Here is a 17,892-nt window from a genome sequence, read left to right as displayed (position 1 = left end):
AAAAACAATTTTTTTGTTGCTGATCAGCCCATCACCTGTCACCTGGTGACAGAAGGTGAGAGAGATTTCTGATTGGCCCTGGGGAATGCATGAGAGCATGTAGCACATGCTGTAGCATGTCTGCTGTACCATAGTGGTTAAGTGGTTCAGCTGTGAATCAGAAGTCTACTGGTTGGAATCCCATTACGCCCATGAGCTCAGTAGGTGGCCTTGAATAAGCCACTCCTTTCAGCCCCAGCTCCCCAGCTGTATTGTAGGGATAATAACTTGATCACCGCTCTGGGTGGGGAACTAATCTGCATAGAAGAGCAGTATATAACCACAGTTATTATTATGTAGTGCTTGGGAGCAGGAGGTGGAGCAGGAAATGGGACTATTGGAGGAGGGATACTGAGCGTTTGGCCACAAATGTGTTCAACAGTCAAACTTACTGTATTGGCCAGATGTAAGCCTATCACCCAACCAATTCATTTAGTGCTGAAAAGCTGCAAACACTTACTGAACAGGTTTGCATTGGGGTTTGGCAAAACCGTCCATGCATAAAGACACAACCAATTCAAACCGATCGGCAGCCATTAGCATCACAAGAGAATACTCAGATGAACGCTGAAGAATAGGGTTCTATTGAAACAGCATTTATTTATGACTGATCTATATGATTTGTAGCCCGTTTAATTGTCTGTTTTAACAATTGTCCATTGAGTGGCACAGTGATGCAGCAAAAATGGCAGGGTAGTAGAACTCCATTGGAATGTGTGCAAATGTGCATGCGCAAGAAGCCAGTTGCACAGTTCTGCATCGTTAAGAAGGAATACCGTGATGCAATGTGCTGAGCTGAACAGCCATGAATAGGTCAATGAAGAGTGGAACTAATTATTTTAAAAAATCAACTCTCGAGTCCCAACTTATGAACAGGATGCAAGCCCAACCGGCAGGTGTTCGAGCATCCCTACATCACAGCTGGGAAGAAGAGCTATATACTAGGCTGGCGCAAGTTACTGTATTCATTTCTCTGTTTGCCTACCTAAATTATACTTGGTTCATTCTATGTTAGTATTTGTTAAAATAGTTTTGGGGACCCAGGGTAAAAATACCTAAATAAATAAATGGTTATACAGTGCCAATGCAGATCTGGATTTAAATTTGATGAAGTGTTTAAATCCTGTATTTCTCAATTTTTGGAATGCTTTTTAGTTTATTGATAAGTTTAAAAACCCAATAAAAAGGGAAGAGAAAAGAGAAAGAAAAGAAAAAGAAATTAAAAAGAAGAGAGAAAAAGAAAAGAACTAAAATTAAAGAAAAAGAACAAAGAAAAATAACACATATTTCCATTTTCCATTTTTCTCTACAACACCTATCATATCTTTACAAACATTATACTTGTAGTTTTGATACCTCCAGAATTTACCTCTTCAATACTGCCTCCCTTCTATTTAGTTTCCCCACATTTATCTTCTTAGAAATCAAATCCACAAATCATCAGTTCATTTTTTCTCATCTCATGCAGGAAGTCAATAAGGCATTTCCAACTTACTATAAAAGTAGACAATGTTTTATCTCTGATCAGAGCTGTAAGTTGAGCCATCTCCGCTAACGCCATCATTTTCACAATCCAGTCATCCATTAAAGGCAGTACTGTACTTTTCCATTTTTGTGCATAAAAAAGCCTGGTCGAAATCCTGTGTTTCTCATTGTAACATGGTCCAGCATTATTTTTTTTCCCTCTCGGGAATACCTGAAAATGCACCATAGAACATGAATGGCCAGAAGAGTACAGTGTAATGTTCACCGGCATATTGTATTCATTCAGTGTTCCCCAGGGGTCATTTCATAGAAAAGAGTTGCAGGAACTCATTAGCATAACTCATTAGCATATGCCATGCCCCTTGACATCAATGGAAGTGTGTCATTAGCATACCTGATTTGCATATGCCACACCCCCTGACCTCACCTATCCTGGCTGTTTTGGACCCAATCCTGGCCATTCAGGGCCAAAATTGGGCCTCAAATGGCAAAAGGGGCTGAAAAAGGCTGAAAAGGTTCCCAAAATGGACAGAATTGGGCTGCTGCTGAGCAGGAGAGTGATCCGTCACCCATCAGAGGCCTGATCCTGGCCATTTTGGGACCAATCCTGGCCAAAACGGGCCCAAAATGGCCCAAAATGACATGTGACCTCTTTGGAGAACTACCGGAACTGTGTTCCTGTATGTTCCCCACACATAGAAGAACAGGAAGTCTTTGCACATGAAGAGCTCCACACATGAATATAAAAACCCTGCTTGGCCTCCGAAGCTGCTGGATGTTGACTTGGATCTGCCACTAAAACTTCTGGGCCCTGAAATGCTTTAAATCACACTTTCAAATACATTTGTAAATGACAATCCATCCACTAGCCTAATTAATATCTTCCAAATACTATTAATTATTGGCGGGCACTCTAGATGCTGCTAATAATATATGTAGTGTTCATAGCATAGCCAAACTATGTGAGTATGTGGTGTAAAGAAAAATCACATTTTCTGGTACAGAACAAAGAATGTCCCTATTTTTTTATTCAACTTCCCACCATCCTCCTGGGTAGCCATGTTAATGAGACAATAGGAAACCTTGTCATGTAGACAAAACAACTGAAATTATGTCGTTAATACATCAAGGATATTTGGCAACGTTCTATCTTTTGAACTATTATCAAGGTAGTACAGTCAAATCCCAGAATATCTTACCTGGGAGAACATCATAAACGTGTTGGACAGGGTCCACTATAATTACCATGGGGCAGGTTTATTTATAAGATGGATACAGCTCTTTACTGTTGTAATGATTCAGTTTAATTTGGGACAAGACCAAGTTGTAGAATTCTCTGCCACTATTATTGACCATTCTGCTGTCAAAGCCAATTCACATTCTCGGCAAGTATAAACATGCATATTCCAACCACCCTGTAAGCAACTACTACTGAGTAGCTACTGAAAGAGACACAGCAACAACAATAAGATGGTGCCCAAGAGACATTTTATGTCATTATTGTTCTAGCCTGGAGACCAAATTGCCGTGGTTTATGGGTGTGGGATTGTGGCTCAGTGGTAAAGCATCTACTTTGATGTCCCAGGTTTAATCTTTGGCATCTTCGGTTAAAAGTATCTGGTAGAAGGTGATGTGGATGACTTTATCTGAGGCCTTAGAGTTGCTGCCACTTAGCGTAAGTATTACTGACTTTAATAGTGGTACGCGTTCATACATTTATGTTTGTGTGCATAAAGAGCTACTAAATGTTCCAGACGAGGCTTTGCCTCAGGAAGTCCCTCCAAATCCACATGTTCTTGTAGTTTTATTTTTGTTCTTTTAAAAAAGCTCTCTTGACAGTCTTTTTCACTGTAGAATTTTCTTTATTTAAACTATAAACTATAAAAACTCTCTTGACAATCTTTTGGTGGTCTCTGAACATCCAGTTCTAGGAACTTTCCCTGAAGAACTTCCTTCAAGAGCGTACCTCATCTCTCCCGGCTGGTGCTGAGCATATGTTACCTTGAGCATAGTATAAGAAGAGCATACATCCTCCAGTATCTGATGAAACCCCAGGAAAAGTCAAGTAGAAGAAGGGTTTTGGCAATGGGGGGAAAAGATAGTAAAATGTTTTGCCATGTTCTGATAGGTCAGTTATTGGTATATCCCATTTTAAATATTTCAGTTTTAGGACTGGCCTGAATGTCAATGTGTTATTGAGACATAGTGTAAAAAATTAATGAGGTAATCAATTAATTAGTTAAATGCAAGACAATTTATTGACTAAATGCTACACTGTGTTAATTAGGCCTTCTGAAAATACATTCACCACAGAAATAATAGTGTATAACAACCATTATTTTGGCAGGGATTCCTATTCTAATCGGAGGGCACCTGGTTAAATAAATAGCAACTATCAATCTTTCTTTTCGGCTGGGATCCTGTCAGTTTTTATACCAGTTCACCAATACCATCTCTGAGCTCTTTTTGGAAGTGGGGGATAAAACAGACAGACAGACAGACTGACACTGTTCAACCAGGTTTAAAGGAATGCACACTCCATATGAATAAAACAATACTTCAGAATGAATGGTTAGATCCCAGCCACAATTAGAAAAACCTCCTCACCCCAGTTCCTCCACCAATATATCATTGTTGTCTGGCCACCCCCATCTCAGGGGATGTTTTTGGGCCAAGGTTGAGCAATATAGATGGCTGCCAAATGTTATTGTGTAAACTGTCTTTTATGCTTTTAATGCATAAAAGACAATAAGTTTTATTGTAAACTTATTTATCTATGTTGTGATCCGCTCTGAGCCCATTTGCAGGGAGAGTGGATAATAAATCCAATAAATAAATAAATAAATAATGACCCATTAAAGAAAGCAATAGGTACATTATGGAAAACAAAATCTGTCCCCTCAATTGATAATTGATATTTTAAAATCTGGGATCATTTCATTTTCGAAAAATTATATGACAAAATATATCATATAGAGCATTTTCTGAACACCACGAACTTTATTGAGAAATGGTTTCCGTTCTTCGGTCATATAGAAAATAATAGTTCCTTATCTGGATTGAAAATCTTTAACATGTATGTAAATAAGTAAGTATAAGTAAATAACTAAATATATATATATATATATATGCTTATACTTTGTGCTACCAAATTGGATACTGCTAATATTCTCTCTGAACATGTACTCATACAACCAGCTGTATCTTCTTGTACTTCAGAAAGCTATGTTGTATTGCTTGTTGTTTTACATTGTTATCTTACTGTATTTTTTGTGGGTTTTACCATTTTAATAAAAAAATTCAAGAAAGAAAGAAAGAAAGAAAGAAAGAAAGAAAGAAAGAAAGAAAGAAAGAAAGAAAGAAAGAAAGAAAGAAAGAAAGAAAGAAAGAAAGAAAGAAAGAAAGAAAGAAAGAAAGAAAGAAAGTCTTTACCAGGCAATGGTGGTAGGCCTTCTGACAGACGTGGACTTTGAGTTATAGAACTCCAACTGACCCACCTCATTGCCATCTAGTGAGCAACGTTTGGTGCAAATGAGAAAAGGACTGCACATTGCATCTCTGCTTATAGGTCCATTTGTTAGAAGGCTCTGAAAAAGTGCTTATTTTGAAATATTGGAGGCTCACCAGACAGCACATTATTCACAGCTGTGGCAATTGGCTCAGAAGTAAAAGCTACTCTCTATACAAAAGTAGTGGCAGCTGACAGCAATAACAGTAAGAGGTAGATAGTCGACATCAACACGGAAGACGCGAAAATAAAGGGAAGGAAGTCCAGAATCCTGGAAGATAAAATAAATCATAGCAATTGGGATGAATCAATAGAAGACAAGAATAACCACTCACCTGTCCGTTGTGAATGTCTATGGATACAGCTGCTCTAACAGAGCTGTCATGCAGCATCAGTGCTACTGTGCCTGCCAACTATGAGGAGGTTTTCTGGCAGTTGCACATTTCATAATGATGTATTGTGCTCCTTGCTTGCATTCATAAAAATGTGCAGGTGTCACATCCACCCAGACCTGTGGGCCAGTGGGAGACCGAGCTTTTTGCGGATTGTCGCATCTACATAATCAGTTCAGATGTTCCATAAAGCATAATTTATGGTTGCAACAGTTAGCTGGTTAGTTAGGTAGACTATTTAATCGATTCAAAATGTTCTGCCAATTAATTAAGCAGAATTTTCGAAAGAGTTGCAAGAGGGGATCCTGCAAAGACAGAGAGATAAACTTTTATGTTCCTACTCTCTCACAGTTCCAGGATCCCTTTCTTTCTTTCCTCCTACTCGCTCTGGCTTTGGCTTCTCCTTTCCCCCTTCCAACTCCAGCTTCCCTCCATTAGTCTCATAGGAACACTTACAAAGATGGCTTATACCAACTCAAGCTATGTGTCCATCTTTCTCAGTGATGCAGAGCATAGTCCAAACGGCACAATGGCCCAGCAAGGTCTTTCCTCCAGAAAGCCTGCTAACCTTTTTCGCTAGTGGTATGAGGACTGAACCTCGAAATTCAGTGGCTAGGTTCGTCTACTGATATGAATCTTACAAGTGAATAAGGTCCATGTGTCCATCATCTAACAATATCATATTTTTCTTTGCAACTATTATATGTATTTATGTTAATGTTTCTCGCCTGCCTTCATTGCCCTCTAAAAGACAGCTAATATCTATCTATCTATCTATCTATCTATCTATCTATCTATCTATCTATCTATCTATCTATCTATCTATCTATCTATCTATCTATCTATCTATCTAGTAGATTAGATTTTTAGCCCGCCCTCCCCATCAGGCTGGGAAGCTACGAAGGTAGTTTAAAAAGACAGAGCTAGTGGAGATTGCTCCTCAGAGGGTTTGTTAATTTCATCTTCACCTCCTCGAAGGCTCTGTCAATTTCACCTGGCGAATATGAAATTAACAAACCCTTTGAAAAACGATCTTCACAGGCTCTTTTTAAACTACTTTCATGTAGAGAGGTGAAATTGACAAAGACTTCAGCTCCATGTATTGTCGAAGGCTTTCACGGCTGGAGAACGATGGTTGTTGTGGGTTTTCCGGGCTGTATTGCCGTGGTCTTGGCATTGTAGTTCCTGACGTTTCGCCAGCAGCTGTGGCTGGCATCTTCAGAGGTGTAGCACCAAAAGATAGAGATCTCTCAGTGTCACAGTGTGGAAAAGATGTGGCAGGTCATTTATATCTACTCAGGAGGGGTGGGACTGAGCTGAGTCATCCTGTAAGAGTTTCCCAGGGTGTGGAATGCTAATGGAGGGAGGCTTCACTGTATCCTGAGGAGGTTCTTTTGCATATGGATTGGTGCTTGATGTGCTAATCTTCTCTGCAGGGCTATTGTCGGGTGTGGAGTGTTTTGTTAGCCTGGTGTTTTTCAGAACTGGAAACCATGCTCTGTTCATTCTTAAGGTTTCTTCTTTCCTGTTGAAGTTTTCCTTATGCTTGTGAATTTCAATGGCTTCCCTGTGTAGTCTGACAAAGTAGTTGGAAGTGTTGTCCAGTATTTTGGTGTCCTGGAATAAGATACTGTGCCCTGTTTGAGTTAGGCTATGTTCAGCCACTGCTGATTTTTCAGGTTGTCCTAGTCTGCAGTGTCTTTCATGTTCTTTTATTCTTGTCTGGATGCTACGCTTTGTGGTCCCGATGTAAACTTGTCCGCAGCTGCAGGGTATACGGTATACTCCTGCAGAGGTGAGGGGGTCTCTACTGTCTTTTGCTGATCGTAGCATCTGTTTCGCCAGCTGCTGGCGAAACGTCAGGAACTACAATACCAAGACCATGGCAATACAGCCCGGAAAACCCACAACAACCAACTTCAGCTCCATCTTTTTAAGCAACACTTCCTGGCTAACATTGCATCTCCCTACACTTGAGCGTCCCCGAGTAAGATGTCTTGTGTAGAGAGACTCGTAGTCTAGCTTCAGTACTGGATGTGACCAAGGAAGCTGCTGGTCTTCCCTCCTCTGACACGGATAATAGCAGCTGTGGGAGGATTTCTCTTGGGGAAACAGAGAGGGAGTCAAGGGCTGACCCCTTCCAAATTGCACCCTTGCATTGGCTGCTTTTAACATATACTGGGATGCATCTTACCAGCTTTTTCACAGTCAAAAGAGAAACGAGGAGGTTGCCAAGGACTGTGAAACCTGTGTGGCTTACTGTATGGGACAGTGGGTACAGTGAGGAAGGGAGATAGGAATTGATTGAGTAGGAAAGCTGAAAAGATCCAACCTACTGAAAAACTTTAAAAAAATATTAGGATGGATGCAGCTATCCTCCAAGTAGCTTTCTTCTAGCCGAAGAAGCCTTCCTCCTCCAACATCAGTGGCTCATCCTTCAATGAAAGTGCCACATAAGTTCAGGAAAAGCTCCTCAGATTCAAGGATGGCTGCAAACTTGAGACAAAAAAGAAATATGGGGTATATAAATATTTTAATAAATATTTTTTTAAAATGAATATACTTGGCTCCATAGAGTGGTAGGATCAGGGTAGTATCCACCCCATTGGATCCATCTTCATTGCTTCTCTGGCTTGGCCCTGGCTGTTCTTTCTCTGTTATTGATTGCTGTGTACACACATTCAGATAACACGAGAACTGAGAGTCAAACCATACAATACAAATTACATGAGACCGAGCAAGTGTCAGGAGTCCTGTCTTACCCCAAATGCCCGTGTCCAGCATATATAGCAATATAGCAAGCAAACAACTGCCAACACAGGGACATAGGGTCAATGGAAAATCCCCTCTCCCTGACAAGCCAGGAAGACAGAAATGTGATTCACACAATACAGAAGCAAATCAAAACTAGCTTTCTGGCTGAACTAGCAAGGATAAGAAATTCAATATTACCGCTAGCGTAAACAATGCTTAGAAAAGACAGACTTGTAAGTGCAATCTTATTCAGTGGAAAGAGCTGCCTTTAAATGTACTGATTGGTAAACATCCCTGTCACTGAGACTCTCTCCTCTCTCCTCCTGAAAATTTTGAATCCTCTTCCAGGCAGCCAGATGCCAAGATAATAGCCAAATAAGAGGGTTCCCTTTTATTACTGATGGTCTATTTTTCCATCTTAGATTATTGATATTTATTTATTTTTATTTTATTTATTTTATCGTATTTGTATTCCGCCCTCCCCGCAAGCAGGCTCAGGGCAGATAACAGCATTAAAAACATTTTAAAACATTCCATATAAAACATTTTAAAGCATCATACAAAAATATAAAATAGCAGCACTTTTTTTCTTGTATATTGTATATTAAAGTACATTAAAGTAAAGTACATTGTATATAGTATATTAAAGTATATTGTATATAAAGTTGGTTGATTTTCAATAGTTAATGACACATTTTCCATCCCTAGTGAAACAACAATAAACATAACAAAAACCACATTAATGCAATAGCAATAGGTAAAGCAATGAACTGGGAACAAAGAGGAAATACAGTAAAAACCAGTTATTACTAAGCCCAAACTTCCTTTAAAAGAAAAGTTTTGCTAAGAAACCAAGCAGACTGATGGTTCTCCTATGGGAAGGAATTCTAGGTTTAGTTACTGGACTCTTAGAGTTGGAAGGGACTTTCTAGGCAATCTAACCCAACTCTGTGCTTAATATAGAAAACAAAATGAAAAAGGGGGGGGAGTTCAACTTCCTCCGAAACCAACACAAAAAAAAACAAAAAGGAAGTATGCTAATGCTAATATATACCGTGAAATACCAGGAATAATGAAAACCCAGTGAAATCGTATCCCAATATTAAGGTCACATCTATTAACAATTCCTATAGGAAAATATAGAATATATAATATAGAAAATATATAATATAGAATATAGAATTATATAGAATTATATAGAATATATAATATAGAATATATATTATATAGAATATATAATATAGAATATATAATATAGAAAAAACAAAGCAGGCATCACTACTGCTGGGCCTTTTTTTCCAGCCAGAATGTGGCGGAACAGTGTTCCGGGGGGGGGGGAGTTTAGATTGCCCTCGGTGCCACTCATGAGCAGCGCGGAGGGCAATTTAAACTTTAAAAAAAACCCTTGCTCCAGCTGAGAGGCCAAACTGCTGGGAATTGCCCCATGTGCTACCAACCCACTGAGTTCCACCACCTCTTTTCACAGAAAACAAGCCCTGACTACTACCTGTTTTGTGCTATATCTCAGATAGTGAAATAACGTGAAGCAGAGACACCAATGATGACCTGGGTCAGTAGTTAATTCACATAGAAGAAAGCTGTCTTTCAGATATTGAGGGCCAGCATGTGTAGTGGTTAGAGTGTCCGATGATGATTGGGAAGACTCAGATTCGAATCCCTCACTTTTCCATGGAATCCACTGGGTGACTTTGGCCTGTTACAATCAGCCAAGCTTACCTCACACTGTGATTGTTGTGAGGATAACAGAGTGAAAGGTGAGAATAATGAGTTGGGGATAATGGTTTGGTAAGCTTCTTTAGGGATAAAATCAGGGTATAAACAAATAAACAAACAACTAAATACCGGGCACGGACACTTGAGATTTCTAAATTGTATTAATATGCAAACATATATGTATTAATCAAAGCCCATATGACTGATAAAAATGTTCTTAAATCTGATGGCAGTCCTGTATAAGAAGCATATGAATTGTAACACTTGAACATTTGCTTGTCTTTGAGTCTGTCAATCAGAATTTTTTTAAAAAACTTGACTAGCCATCTGTCTACAAACCAGTTAATTAATCTGAAATCAGTGTGTGCGCTGCCAAAGAAAGGTGCCTTTTTGAAATATTGATGAACATGTAAATTAATTGACTATTTTATATGCAAGAGAATAAACTTTCTGGAAGGAGCAAAATCTGTAACATTTTCCTTTAAATTCCCTATACCAGAAACAAAACTGCCTTTAAAATGTACAAATATGCCCACTATTCAGCCCTATTGATTAATCAACTAAACTTTTAGTCGATTAATATAATAGTTAACAGATTTTTACCTATTCATTATTAAAACATATGTTTTGCAGGCAGATGGTCCCAGCTTCAGTCTCCATTTTAGGCCCAAACACATCACAAGGATGGAAAAACATATTAGAAAAGCACATTTTCCTTCTTTATTGTAAATATATATATTGTAGGGTTGCCAGCTCTAAGTTCAGAAATTCCTGGAGATTTTGGGGTGGAGCCTGGAGAAGGAGGGGTTTGAGGAGGGGAGGGATCTCAGTGGCATGTGATACCATACAGCCCACCCTCCCAAGCAGCCATTTTCTCCAGGGGAACTGATCTCTGTAATTCCACGGGATCTCCAAGCACCACTTGGAGGTTAGCAACCGTAATTTAGAAATACTGTGAAATATTTGATGATACATAGCTGATGCATGGTATATTTAGAGAACCAGATGTTTAATCAACAGTGGTGATCTATTCTTTTCCAAAGAACTTGTTTCCTAATTCTAAAATTAAAAACAAAAACATCCAGATCTATCTTTGCGGTTAATGACTTCTTCAAAGTCACAACGGATCAGCAGTTTAGTGTGTGTGGAATGCACCTGGAATGCCATACTCTCATTAGCTTTACGTCAATAGCACTCAGCATCTTGATCAATATCGCAAACCGTTTTTGCAGATATAACGGCACTTTTTGCTGTATCTCCTAGTCTCTCCAGGAGATTCATTTACTTGGACGCTCCTAATTCAGTCATGTGAATTGTTAGAGAAGGTTATTAACAAGGCTTGGGTCTTTCTGTAATTGTGTCCATGGTGTCTCGTTGTAATTTAGTTCACTCGCTGCTCCCTTCTGCTATTTATAAATGTGCTTCCCCATTTCCTTATCAGTCAAGTCTAATTATACGTCCTGAGAATTTATACTAAGGAGGAAGAGAATGAGAAGAGAGAGACCTAGATTATGTGCCAAATAACACTTACATGCCTCCTGCTCCATCGACTAGTGATGAATGGAAACTTTTGGACCCTTTCCAGAAAGTCTTGATTGAATAAACAATGAATCCGTTCTGTTCAGCCCAGACTGTAGAGTAAATTGCAAAATCCTGAGCAGGACGCAGATGCAAGGAGGTTATGACATCTTCATTGTCTTGTTCTAGAGGCTGGCGGCATCAGGTGGCCTAGGTTGGCCAGCCCCGGGCTGGCAACTGGCAGGAGGTTTAGAAGATAGAAACACATAAATCAGCCTCCTTCTGATGTCATGAGGACATTGCCAGTGCGATGCCATTGCATCAAGGGGGCAATCTAGAATCCAGCCCCAAATCTATGGAGAACAGAACTGTAACATTTTGTCATGTAAATATTTGTGTGTGTTTCATTTCAGCTAAGTAATGTGGGGTTTTGAATGTATTTCCCCTTACTGGCCAGGGTTTCCAGCAAGGGGCTAGAAACCCTATTGTGGAATTAAAAGTGGTAATGTCAGAATGATGCCTATTCCCTGCCTTCATACCCCCCCCTTCCCATTGCTTTACTCAGTGGTAGTGCACAACCAAGGCAGCCAGCAGAAGATTTCTCACCAAAGCAAGAGACCTGGCAGTCCTAGCTTGGCCCTGCATCACATGCCTGAAGGCTTCTGCTGTATTGAGAGAGTAGTAATGCCACCATCTCTCCCTATACTGCCTGTCTGGGAGCATACGACGCAGGAGCTGGTGTAACCTCTATTATGTGTGTTCTACGGGGCTAATTTAGGAAGGAAACTTCCACACACTTTTAAATTAGATTTAAGCAAGTTCAAGTTGTTGGATCCTGTCTGGGGTCTGAGGCTCTTCCCCTGGACTTAACAGAAGAAGGGGAGGAGAGGCAGCCAGACGACCACCGCTCAGATGCCCAGGCAGGCACTAAGACCCTGCCAACACCCAGCAACACAGGAAAGGAAAGAAACACCGACGCCCCAGAGAGTCAAATGGGGCAGGTGGAAGCCAGGCCAGCCCAACCCTCTGGTGGGAGGCTGGGAGCCCAAGCCAGGAGGGAGAGGGCACAGGCATCAGAGATGACCAGACCGCAAGGTCAGCAGCAAACTCACCAGCAGTAGCTGGTGGACAGCAAAGCCAGCACTAGACCACACCTCAACCAACAAGCAGGCTAGAGGAGGCTCGAAGGGAGAGGCTGGGAGCAAAGCAGCCACAGGTGGGGCTGCCTGAGGTGATTAACAGAGAAAGCCCGGCAGCCAGCGAAGGAGGTGCATGTGTGGTTGTTCATAGCAGGCAGCAAAGCAACCACAGGTGTGGCTGCCTAGGACTCCTGCTGTTGACCTGGAAATCCCAATCTAAGCCCCATTTAGCTTGATAGGCAGGTCTTCCTTCCAAATGTGGACTGAAGCTCCAAATTTGTTACAAGAGGAAAAGACCAGGGGAGAGGGGGGCTCCCAGCACTGGTTTTCAGGGAGAGACAGCTGCTGTTAGAGAGACAGGGTGAGTGCATTGGAGCTTGAATTTTCTTTGTGTGTGGTGGGATAGGGATCTACCCCTTCAGGTTCCAGGGCTGCTGCCAGGCTCTGGGGCCAAGCTATTATTTATTATTGGTACCTTTCCTGCTGCCTGCTCAGGTAGGGTTTCTGGGAGTGGTGCAGAAGGGATCTTGATGGCTGGAGGAGAGCCTGCTGGCCCCCACGAACAACAAACAATGAACATGTTTGTGACAAGATTATGTCCATCAGTGTTCATTGTTCGTGGATAGCAACAAACAACGAACACCATGTTTGGGTTTTTTTTCTGTTCGTGCCCATGTCTAGTCGTGAGTAGCCACAATGGTGACTGTGGACAGGCAGGCACAGGTGGCTGTCCTAGCCATCACTGTGGTATTGCTGAACCAAATGCACAGGTGTGCAGGAACAGCCACTGCAGCAATTGTGTGGGCAGGCATAGGCCACTGCCTCAGCCACTGTTGCTGCATTGAGTTAGAAAGTGAGTGGGCAGGTGGGTGAGCTGGAGTGAGCAATGGCTGCTGACAAGAGCAAGTGGATGGATGTGAAGCCCTAGCCTGACTGAAGCCTGCTCTTCCTTTCCCCTTAGGGTTGGGGCCCTTTTCTGGGCTGTTTTTGCTGCCCAGTTCAGTCCTGATCACTGAGTGCAGGGCAGCTTCACGGCAGGAACCAGCAGCAAGGCTGGTGGGGCACATACAGTCCAGCCCTACGACTGGTTGCCTTGGCTGCTATGGTAAAGTTGTGCCTGGACTCCAGAGGTTTGCAGTGATGATGCCAGGGCAGCTGGAGGGTGAGGGGGATTCCTCATGCCCCTCCCCCACCAACATGGCACCAGGGGACCTGACTCATGTTTTATATTGGTAATTGAATTGTAAGTCACTTTGAACCATCACTGGCTCAAAGAGCTGGACTCCAGAGAGGCAGCATAAAAATGTCATAAATAAATACTAAGTGTAGTGGTTGCACCATTTGATCACAGCCAGAAAGATCTGATTGTAAATTCCCATCTCCACAGGCTAGGGCTCTTCACTTCTCCCAGACCCGCTTCGTCATTGCCGTGAGGACAATATAAAGGAGGGGAGAACCCTTTATATTGCTCGGAGCAAGAAGGGGAGGGAAATGATAGAAAGGTACATTGGATTTAGCCGTCAAAACATCCCCTAATAGCTGCCTCTTTCTCCAGCTTCATGAACAAACTGAAGGGCGAGAATCTTGGCTTCATCCAGTACATGAAAGGAGGGGCAAGACCTTTCCCCCAATTCTAAAAGTGAAAAGCAAAACAAAATCCAAATACAACTGGAGGGATAATTGTCCCTATAAATTGTCCTATATTCTTCCAAGGTTTGGGATGAGGAGGGGGACTGGATTCTATCCAGAGGATTGTGTCAGCCTGAAACCACTGAAATTCATCTGCCCCAAAGCAAATGTATCTTCTGCCTCTTTCGTTGGGCCAGTCCAGCAAGTGACAGCCAGTATGGCCTTTCCTGAACCCGCCTAAAGCTTGCTTTAGGTGAAAGTGCACTTTTTGCCTTTCCTAAACGTTTAAAATCCTTTTCCAACATCTGGACACCACAGCACTGCCGTTTGGAAGTGCCTTTGACAGACAAATAAGCTAAGTAACAAGTCTTGTCAGCAGCCAGGATTGTCTTCGGCTATTTTGCAACCAGCTGCCAGGCTTCAGGATGTAGAGGACAATTTTTACATTATTGGATCACAGGAGGTCACCGATACTGTTCTCGAAGGCTGAGTGATCCCATCACACAGATGAGAGAAACCTCCTGACGGAACTGAGAGGGATTTATCATCATTGTTCAGAAGTGAATGCCCTTCATAGGAAATTTCCCTTCCTCTTTTGAAGAGATAACTCATCCCTTTCTAGGAGCAGAAATGATACTGCCCCCCCACCCCAGCTTCACCTTACAGGCCAACCAACTGTCAGGCAGGATTATGAACTCTAGGGGAGTCTAGAGATTAGGGGGCGGGGCCACCAGCCATGTGACCATTTTCCAGAGATTCCGGAACTCAGTTCCACCGCGTTCCAGCTGAAAAAAGGCCCTGGTTTCAGTTGATTGACAGTGAGAATTCCACCGTTCCACAGTTTTTGCTTTATGTCACAATGCATCATTGTGGATTCACTGCCTGGAGGATGAACTGAATGTTGCTGCCACTCACAAAAAAGCATTCTTTATAATCTGGCTGTCTGAAAATCAGAGGTAAATATAGTGGTTTACTATCTTTTTAACTACTCAGTTTTCTGCAGGGCTCTTTTTTGCTAGAGAGTATTATCTCACAGCTATTTTTTCCCCAACATCTCTAACTTGACATCAAATTTTATCTAAAATACACACTGAGGTGAATTTGGAGGCCTTTGCTTGGGGAAAAAAGTATGAGGAATTTCAGGGGAAGGATTCCCTCTACCTTCCTATAAAAATTCAGAGATGCATTCTGCACCTCAATGTGGTTTCCCACCTCAGGTGAGTTCTGTGGAGAACTATTGTTTTGTTTCCCTTAAGAGAATTGTAAACTGCCTATTCAAGTGTATTTTTATATGAAAAGTTAGGGCAGCTGTGAGGCAAATGCATCTGGATTTTGGATATTTCTTGACATTTGCAGCCCAGAGTTGATGAGCAGAGGAAGGAGGCAACAGCACGCTGACAAAAAACCAGACACAACTGGCTGGAGTAAAAAAAAGTGAGGGGGAACAGGGCCGACAGCCATTAAAACTCATGCTGCCGGTCCTGAGGCAAACCTTCTGGAGTAGCCATTTGCTTGAAGTACGTGGTTTAGATGATGTAACAGAGAATGTAACAGCCTTATTCCACCATTGTCTGACAACCAGTTACTTCCAATGGGATAATGAATTCTATGAATAGATGGATGGGGTGGCCATGGGAAGCCCTCTCAGCCCAGTTATAGCAAACTTCTACATGGAACATTTTGAAAAAGCAGCTCTAGAATCAGCACCCCACAAACCTACAGTCTGATTCCAGTTCGTAGATGATACCTTTATCATTTGGAGCCACGGTGAGGAGGAATTGATGGAGTTTTTAAACCACCTCAACAATATCCATCTGAACATACAATTCACCATGGAGAAAGAAATCGGGGGGAAACTTCCATTTCTAGATACCTTGGTCATCCGCAAAGCAGACTTTCAGTTAGGTCACAAGGTCTACAGGAAACCAACTCACACGGATCGGTACTTACACAAAAACTCCAATCACCACCCTCGACAGAAATGAGACATAATAAAAACATTAGTAGACCATGCACTTCAAGCAAATGGCTACTCCAGAAATGAAATCAGAAGAGCAAGTAAACCAAGGATAAATCAAACAACCAAGGAAAAACAGTCTCCTACAGGAAAAGTGTTTTTGTCATATATCAAAGGAAATCACTGATCAGATGGGAAAGCTTATGAAAAAGCACAACCTTCAAGCAGTATTCAGACCCACCAGAAAAATACAACAGATGCTACGATCAGCAAAAGACAGTAGAGACCCCCTCACCTCTGCAGGAGTATACCGCATACCCTGCAGCTGTGGACAAGTTTACATCGGGACCACACAGCGTGGCATCCAGACAAGAATAAAAGAACATGAAAGACACTGCAGACTAGGCCATCCAGAAAAATCAGCAGTGGCTGAACATAGCCTAACTCAAACAGGACACAGTATCCTATTCCAGGACACTAAAATACTGGACAACACTTCCAACTACTTCATCAGACTGCACAGGGAAGCCATTGAAATTCATAAGCATAAGCACAATTTCAACAGGAAAGAAGAGACTTTAAGAATAAATAGAGCATGGTTTCCTGTCCTGAAAAACACCAGGCTAACAAAACACTCTATACCCGGCAATAGCCCTGCAGAGAAGATTAGCATATCAAGCACCAATCCATATGCAAAAGACCCTCCTCAGGATACAGTGAAGCCTCCCTCCATTAGCATTCCACACCCTGGGAAACTCTTACAGGATGACTCAGCCCAACCCCACCTTCCTGAGTAGATATAAATGACCTGCCAACATCTTTTCCACACTGTGACACTGAGAGATCACTGTCTTTTGGTGCTACACCTCTGAAGATGCCAGTCACAGCTGCTGGCGAAACATCAGGAACTACAATGCCAAGACCTCAGCTATACAGCCCGGAAAATCCACAACAACCATCAATAATAACACACTTTGTAAACTACTCTGAGTGGGCATTAAGTTGTCCTAAAGGGCGGTATATAAATCGAATGTTATTATTATTATTAATTATATTGACTTCACTCATCAAACATTGTCAGTGACTCAAGCAAATCACACTGTGAATAAAATGTAGGTGCTTTCTTGCAGAGACTATTTCTAATAATATTCCTCAATAATCGTTTTACCCACAGATCTATATCTCAGTAGAGTTATCACAAAATTTTCTCAAACTTGGATAAAAACAAATATCTTCAGGAATTTCAATATAATATAAAAGAACTTTGCTCTGAGGAGTGAATGCCCAATCTGAAGAAAATGTGGAAGGTGCTTAAATGAAACATCTGGAGGGCATTTAACCCCAATTGAAATGACACTTGCAAAAATCTCCAGAACGCTTTTGGACATCTTTATTTATCCATTACGAGTTGGGGGGGGGAATTATTAATTCTATCACAATCTTATCATTTTCCGCCTCCTTCTTTCTGTCATCAAAGTGTTCAGAGGATGTTCCCAAGCCTGACTTACACCAGGGATGATTGATGACACGTTTAATACTATGAGGCAGGTGCTCAATAGCTTGCATCAAGGAAAAGGCTTTAGATGGTAGTTCCAAACTTCCTTGGCATGATGAAACAAAGTTTGGAAAGAACTTCAATCCAATAGGGAAGGGGAAAATTGTAAAACTTTTTTTAGAAACAAGTTGCTTTTAGTGTATAATCCTGCTGTGGCAAACTAAGAGTAATGAAAAACATGA

The sequence above is a fragment of the Eublepharis macularius genome, chromosome 8, assembly GCF_028583425.1.
Source record: "Eublepharis macularius isolate TG4126 chromosome 8, MPM_Emac_v1.0, whole genome shotgun sequence".
Lineage (NCBI taxonomy): Eukaryota > Metazoa > Chordata > Lepidosauria > Squamata > Eublepharidae > Eublepharis > Eublepharis macularius.
This window is presented reverse-complemented; position numbering follows the sequence as displayed.